Genomic DNA, 10,000 nt, shown 5'->3' with positions numbered 1-10,000 from the left:
CAGTCTACATAACATCACTACAGTCTACATAACATCACTACAGTCTCATAACATCACTACAGTCTCATAACATCACCACATAACATCACTACAGTCTCATAACATCACTACAGTCTCATAACATCACTACAGTCTACATAACATCACTACAGTCTACATAACATCACTACAGTCTACATAACATCACTACAGTCTACATAACATCACTACAGTCTCATAACATCACTACAGTCTCATAACATCACCACATAACATCACTACAGTCTCATAACATCACTACAGTCTCATAACATCACTACAGTCTCATAACATCACTACAGTCTACATAACATCACTACAGTCTCATAACATCACTACAGTCTACATAACATCACTACAGTCTCATAACATCACTACAGTCTACATAACATCACTACAGTCTCATAACATCACTACAGTCTACATAACATCATTACAGTCTACATAACATCACTACAGTCTACATAACATCACTACAGTCTACATAACATCACTACAGTCTACATAACATCACTTCAGTCTACATAACATCACTACAGTCTACATACCATCACTACAGTCTACATAACATCACTACAGTCTACATAACATCACTACAGTCTACATAACATCACTAACTACAGTCTACATAACATCACTACAGTCTACATAACATCACTACAGTCTACATAACATTACAGTCTCATAACATCACTACAGTCTACATAACATCACTACAGTCTACATAACATCACTACAGTCTACATAACATTACAGTCTCATAACATCACTACAGTCTACATAACATCACTACAGTCTACATAACATCACTACAGTCTACATAACATTACAGTCTCATAACATCACTACAGTCTCATAACATCACTACAGTCTACATAACATCACTACAGTCTACATAACATCACTACAGTCTACATAACATCACTACAGTCTACATAACATTACAGTCTCATAACATCACTACAGTCTACATAACATCACTACAGTCTACATAACATCACTACAGTCTACATAACATCACTACAGTCTACATAACATTACAGTCTCATAACATCACTACAGTCTACATAACATCACTACAGTCTACATAACATCACTACAGTCTACATAACATCACTACAGTCTACATAACATCACTACAGTCTACATAACATCGCTACAGTCTACATAACATCACTACAGTCTACATAACATCACTACAGTCTACATAACATCACTATACAGTCTACATAACATCACTACAGTCTACATAACATCACTACAGTCTACATAACATCACTACAGTCTACATAACATCACTACAGTCTACATAACATCACTACAGTCTACATAACATCACTACAGTCTCATAACATCACTACAGTCTACATAACATCACTACAGTCTACATAACATCACTACAGTCTACATAACATCACTACAGTCTACATAACATCACTACAGTCACATAACATCACTACAGTCTACATAACATCACTACAGTCTACATAACATCACTACAGTCTCATAACATCACTACAGTCTCATAACATCACTACAGTCTCATAACATCACTACAGTCTACATAACATCACTACAGTCTCATAACATCACTACAGTCTCATAACATCACTACAGTCTACATAACATCACTACAGTCTCATAACATCACTACAGTCTACATAACATCACTACAGTCTACATAACATCACTACAGTCTACATAACATCACTACAGTCTCATAACATCACTACAGTCTACATAACATCACTACAGTCTACATAACATCACTACAGTCTACATAACATCACTACAGTCTCATAACATCACTACAGTCTACATAACATCACTACAGTCTACATAACATCACTACAGTCTACATAACATCGCTACAGTCTACATAACATCACTACAGTCTACATAACATCACTACAGTCTACATAACATCACTACAGTCTCATAACATCACTACAGTCTACATAACATCACTACAGTCTACATAACATCACTACAGTCTACATAACATCACTACAGTCTCATAACATCACTACAGTCTACATAACATCACTACAGTCTACATAACATCACTACAGTCTACATAACATCACTACAGTCTACATAACATCACTACAGTCTACATAACATCACTACAGTCTCATAACATCACTACAGTCTCATAACATCACTACAGTCTCATAACATCACTACAGTCTACATAACATCACTACAGTCTCATAACATCACTACAGTCTCATAACATCACTACAGTCTACATAACATCACTACAGTCTCATAACATCACTACAGTCTACATAACATCACTACAGTCTACATAACATCACTACAGTCTCATAACATCACTACAGTCTACATAACATCACTACAGTCTACATAACATCACTACAGTCTACATAACATCACTACAGTCTCATAACATCACTACAGTCTACATAACATCACTGCAGTCTACATAACATCACTACAGTCTCATAACATCACTACAGTCTACATACCATCACTACAGTCTACATAACATCACTACAGTCTACATAACATCACTACATCACTACAGTCTACATAACATCACTACAGTCTCATAACATCACTACAGTCTACAGAACATCACTACAGTCTCATAACATCACTACAGTCTACATAACATCACTACAGTCTACATAACATCACTACAGTCTCATAACATCACTACAGTCTACATAACATCACTACAGTCTCATAACATCACTACAGTCTACATAACATCACTACAGTCTCATAACATCACTACAGTCTACATAACATCACTACAGTCTCATAACATCACTACAGTCTACATAACATCACTACAGTCTACATAACATCACTACAGTCTACATAACATCACTACAGTCTCATAACATCACTACAGTCTACATAACATCACTACAGTCTACATAACATCACTACAGTCTACATAACATCACTATACAGTCTCATAACATCACTACAGTCTACATAACATCACTACAGTCTCATAACATCACTACAGTCTACATAACATCACTACAGTCTACATAACATCACTACAGTCTACATAACATCACTACAGTCTACATAACATCACTACAGTCTACATAACATCACTATACAGTCTACATAACATCACTACAGTCTACATAACATCACTACAGTCTACATAACATCACTCTACAGTCTACATAACATCACTACAGTCTACATAACATCACTACAGTCACATAACATCACTACAGTCTACATAACATCACTACAGTCTACATAACATCACTACAGTCTCATAACATCACTACAGTCTCATAACATCACTACAGTCTCATACAGTCTCATAACATCACTACAGTCTACATAACATCACTACAGTCTACATAACATCACTACAGTCTACATAACATCACTACAGTCTACATAACATCACTACAGTCTCATAACATCACTACAGTCTACATAACATCACTACAGTCTACATAACATCACTACAGTCTACATAACATCAATATACAGTCTACATAACATCAATATACAGTCTCATAACATCACTACAGTCTACATAACATCACTACAGTCTCATAACATCACTACAGTCTACATAACATCACTATACAGTCTACATAACATCACTACAGTCTACATAACATCACTACAGTCTCATAACATCACTACAGTCTACATAACATCACTACAGTCTACATAACATCCCTACAGTCTACATAACATCAATACAGTCTACATAACATCACTACAGTATACATAACATCACTACAGTCTACATAACATTACAGTCTCATAACATCACTATACAGTCTTCATAACATCACTAGTCTCATAACATCACTACAGTCTCATAACATCACTACAGTCTACATAACATCACTACAGTCTACATAACATCACTACAGTCTACATAACATTACAGTCTCATAACATCACTACAGTCTACATAACATCACTACAGTCTACATAACATCACTACAGTCTCATAACATCACTACAGTCTACATAACATCACTACAGTCTACATAACATCACTACAGTCTACATAACATCACTACAGTCTCATAACATCACTACAGTCTACATAACATCACTAACTACAGTCTACATAACATCACTACAGTCTACATAACATCACTACAGTCTACATAACATTACAGTCTACATAACATCACTACAGTCTACATAACATCACTACAGTCTACATAACATTACAGTCTCATAACATCACTACAGTCTCATAACATCACTACAGTCTACATAACATCACTACAGTCTACATAACATCACTACAGTCTACATAACATCACTACAGTCTACATAACATCACTACAGTCTACATAACATCACTACAGTCTACATAACATCACTACAGTCTACATAACATCACTACAGTCTACATAACATCACTACAGTCTACATAACATCACTACAGTCTACATAACATTACAGTCTCATAACATCACTACAGTCTACATAACATCACTACAGTCTACATAACATCACTACAGTCTACATAACATCACTACAGTCTACATAACATCACTACAGTCTACATAACATCACTACAGTCTACATAACATCACTACAGTCTACATAACATCACTACAGTCTACATAACATCGCTACAGTCTACATAACATCACTACAGTCTACATAACATCACTACAGTCTACATAACATCACTACAGTCTACATAACATCACTACAGTCTACATAACATCACTACAGTCTCATAACATCACTACAGTCTACATAACATCACTACAGTCTACATAACATCACTACAGTCTCATAACATCACTACAGTCTACATAACATCACTACAGTCTACATAACATCACTACAGTCTACATAACATCACTACAGTCACATAACATCACTACAGTCTACATAACATCACTACAGTCTACATAACATCACTACAGTCTCATAACATCACTACAGTCTCATAACATCACTACAGTCTCATAACATCACTACAGTCTACATAACATCACTACAGTCTCATAACATCACTACAGTCTCATAACATCACTACAGTCTACATAACATCACTACAGTCTACATAACATCACTACAGTCTACATAACATCACTACAGTCTACATAACATCACTACAGTCTACATAACATCACTACAGTCTACATAACATCACTACAGTCTCATAACATCACTACAGTCTACATAACATCACTGCAGTCTACATAACATCACTACAGTCTCATAACATCACTACAGTCTACATACCATCACTACAGTCTACATAACATCACTACAGTCTACATAACATCACTACATCACTACAGTCTACATAACATCACTACAGTCTCATAACATCACTACAGTCTACATAACATCACTACAGTCTCATAACATCACTACAGTCTACATAACATCACTACAGTCTACATAACATCACTACAGTCTACATAACATCACTACAGTCTCATAACATCACTACAGTCTCATAACATCACTACAGTCTACATAACATCACTACAGTCTACATAACATCACTACAGTCTCATAACATCACTACAGTCTACATAACATCACTACAGTCTCATAACATCACTACAGTCTACATAACATCACTACAGTCTCATAACATCACTACAGTCTACATAACATCACTACAGTCTCATAACATCACTACAGTCTACATAACATCACTACAGTCTACATAACATCACTACAGTCTACATAACATCACTACAGTCTCATAACATCACTACAGTCTACATAACATCACTACAGTCTACATAACATCACTACAGTCTACATAACATCACTATACAGTCTCATAACATCACTACAGTCTACATAACATCACTACAGTCTCATAACATCACTACAGTCTACATAACATCACTACAGTCTACATAACATCACTACAGTCTACATAACATCACTACAGTCTACATAACATCACTCTACAGTCTACATAACATCACTACAGTCTACATAACATCACTACAGTCACATAACATCACTACAGTCTACATAACATCACTACAGTCTACATAACATCACTACAGTCTCATAACATCACTACAGTCTCATAACATCACTACAGTCTCATAACATCACTACAGTCTACATAACATCACTACAGTCTACATAACATCACTACAGTCTACATAACATCACTACAGTCTCATAACATCACTACAGTCTACATAACATCACTACAGTCTACATAACATCACTACAGTCTACATAACATCAATATACAGTCTCATAACATCACTACAGTCTACATAACATCACTACAGTCTCATAACATCACTACAGTCTACATAACATCACTATACAGTCTACATAACATCACTACAGTCTACATAACATCACTACAGTCTCATAACATCACTACAGTCTACATAACATCCTACAGTCTACATAACATCAATACAGTCTACATAACATCACTACAGTCTACATAACATCACTACAGTCTACATAACATTACAGTCTCATAACATCACTATACAGTCTTCATAACATCACTAGTCTCATAACATCACTACAGTCTCATAACATCACTACAGTCTACATAACATCACTACAGTCTACATAACATCACTACAGTCTACATAACATTACAGTCTCATAACATCACTACAGTCTACATAACATCACTACAGTCTACATAACATCACTACAGTCTCATAACATCACTACAGTCTACATAACATCACTACAGTCTACATAACATCACTACAGTCTCATAACATCACTACAGTCTACATAACATCACTACAGTCTACATAACATCACTACAGTCTACATAACATCACTACAGTCTACATAACATCACTACAGTCTCATAACATCACTACAGTCTACATAACATCACTACAGTCTACATAACATCACTACAGTCTCATAACATCACTACAGTCTACATAACATCACTACAGTCTACATAACATCACTACAGTCTCATAACATCACTACAGTCTACATAACATCACTACAGTCTACATAACATCACTACAGTCTACATAACATCACTACAGTCTACATAACATCACTACAGTATACATAACATCACTACAGTCTCATAACATCACTATACAGTCTTCATAACATCACTAGTCTCATAACATCACTACAGTCTCATAACATCACTACAGTCTACATAACATCACTACAGTCTACATAACATCACTACAGTCTACATAACATCACTACAGTCTCATAACATCACTACAGTCTACATAACATCACTACAGTCTACATAACATAACTACAGTCTCATAACATCACTACAGTCTACATAACATCACTACAGTCTACATAACATCACTACAGTCTACATAACATCACTACAGTCTACATAACATCACTACAGTCTCATAACATCACTACAGTCTACATAACATCACTACAGTCTCATAACATCACTACAGTCTACATAACATCACTACAGTCTACATAACATCACTACAGTCTACATAACATCACTACAGTCTACATAACATCACTACAGTCTCATAACATCACTACAGTCTACATAACATCACTACAGTCTACATAACATCACTATACAGTCTACATAACATCACTACAGTCTACATAACATCACTACAGTCTCATAACATCACTACAGTCTACATAACATCACTACAGTCTACATAACATCACTACAGTCTACATAACATCACTACAGTCTCATAACATCACTACAGTCTCATAACATCACTACAGTCTACATAACATCACTATACAGTCTACATAACATCACTACAGTCTACATAACATCACTACAGTCTCATAACATCACTACAGTCTACATAACATCACTACAGTCTACATAACATCACTACAGTCTCATACCATCACTACAGTCTCATAACATCACTACAGTCTACATAACATCACTACAGTCTACATAACATCACTACAGTCTACATAACATCACTACAGTCTCATAACATCACTACAGTCTACATAACATCACTACAGTCTCATAACATCACTACAGTCTACATAACATCACTACAGTCTACATAACATCACTACAGTCTACATAACATCACTACAGTCTACATAACATCACTACAGTCTACATAACATCACTACAGTCTCATAACATCACTACAGTCTACATAACATCACTACAGTCTACATAACATCACTATACAGTCTACATAACATCACTACAGTCTACATAACATCACTACAGTCTCATAACATCACTACAGTCTACATAACATCACTACAGTCTACATAACATCACTACAGTCTACATAACATCACTACAGTCTCATAACATCACTACAGTCTCATAACATCACTACAGTCTACATAACATCACTATACAGTCTACATAACATCACTACAGTCTACATAACATCACTACAGTCTCATAACATCACTACAGTCTACATAACATCACTACAGTCTACATAACATCACTACAGTCTCATAACATCACTACAGTCTCATAACATCACTACAGTCTACATAACATCACTACAGTCTACATAACATCACTACAGTCTACATAACATCACTACAGTCTACATAACATCACTACAGTCTACATAACATCACTACAGTCTACATAACATCACTACAGTCTACATAACATCACTACAGTCTCATAACATCACTACAGTCTACATAACATCACTACAGTCTCATAACATCACTACAGTCTACATAACATCACTACAGTCTACATAACATCACTACAGTCTACATAACATCACTACAGTCTACATAACATCACTACAGTCTCATAACATCACTACAGTCTACATAACATCACTACAGTCTACATAACATCACTATACAGTCTACATAACATCACTACAGTCTACATAACATCACTACAGTCTCATAACATCACTACAGTCTACATAACATCACTACAGTCTACATAACATCACTACAGTCTACATAACATCACTACAGTCTCATAACATCACTACAGTCTCATAACATCACTACAGTCTACATAACATCACTATACAGTCTACATAACATCACTACAGTCTACATAACATCACTACAGTCTCATAACATCACTACAGTCTACATAACATCACTACAGTCTACATAACATCACTACAGTCTCATAACATCACTACAGTCTCATAACATCACTACAGTCTACATAACATCACTACAGTCTACATAACATCACTACAGTCTACATAACATCACTACAGTCTCATAACATCACTACAGTCTACATAACATCACTACAGTCTCATAACATCACTACAGTCTACATAACATCACTACAGTCTACATAACATCACTACAGTCTACATAACATCACTACAGTCTACATAACATCACTACAGTCTACATAACATCACTACAGTCTCATAACATCACTACAGTCTACATAACATCACTACAGTCTACATAACATCACTATACAGTCTACATAACATCACTACAGTCTACATAACATCACTACAGTCTCATAACATCACTACAGTCTACATAACATCACTACAGTCTACATAACATCACTACAGTCTACATAACATCACTACAGTCTCATAACATCACTACAGTCTCATAACATCACTACAGTCTACATAACATCACTATACAGTCTACATAACATCACTACAGTCTACATAACATCACTACAGTCTCATAACATCACTACAGTCTACATAACATCACTACAGTCTCATAACATCACTACAGTCTACATAACATCACTACAGTCTACATAACATCACTACAGTCTACATAACATCACTACAGTCTACATAACATCACTACAGTCTCATAACATCACTACAGTCTACATAACATCACTACAGTCTACATAACATCACTATACAGTCTACATAACATCACTACAGTCTACATAACATCACTACAGTCTCATAACATCACTACAGTCTACATAACATCACTACAGTCTACATAACATCACTACAGTCTACATAACATCACTACAGTCTCATAACATCACTACAGTCTCATAACATCACTACAGTCTACATAACATCACTATACA

The sequence above is a fragment of the Notolepis coatsorum genome (assembly GCF_963971535.1).
Source record: "Notolepis coatsorum genome assembly, chromosome: 6".
Classification (NCBI taxonomy): Eukaryota; Metazoa; Chordata; class Actinopteri; order Aulopiformes; family Paralepididae; genus Notolepis; species Notolepis coatsorum.
Note: the sequence above shows the minus strand (reverse complement) of the source record.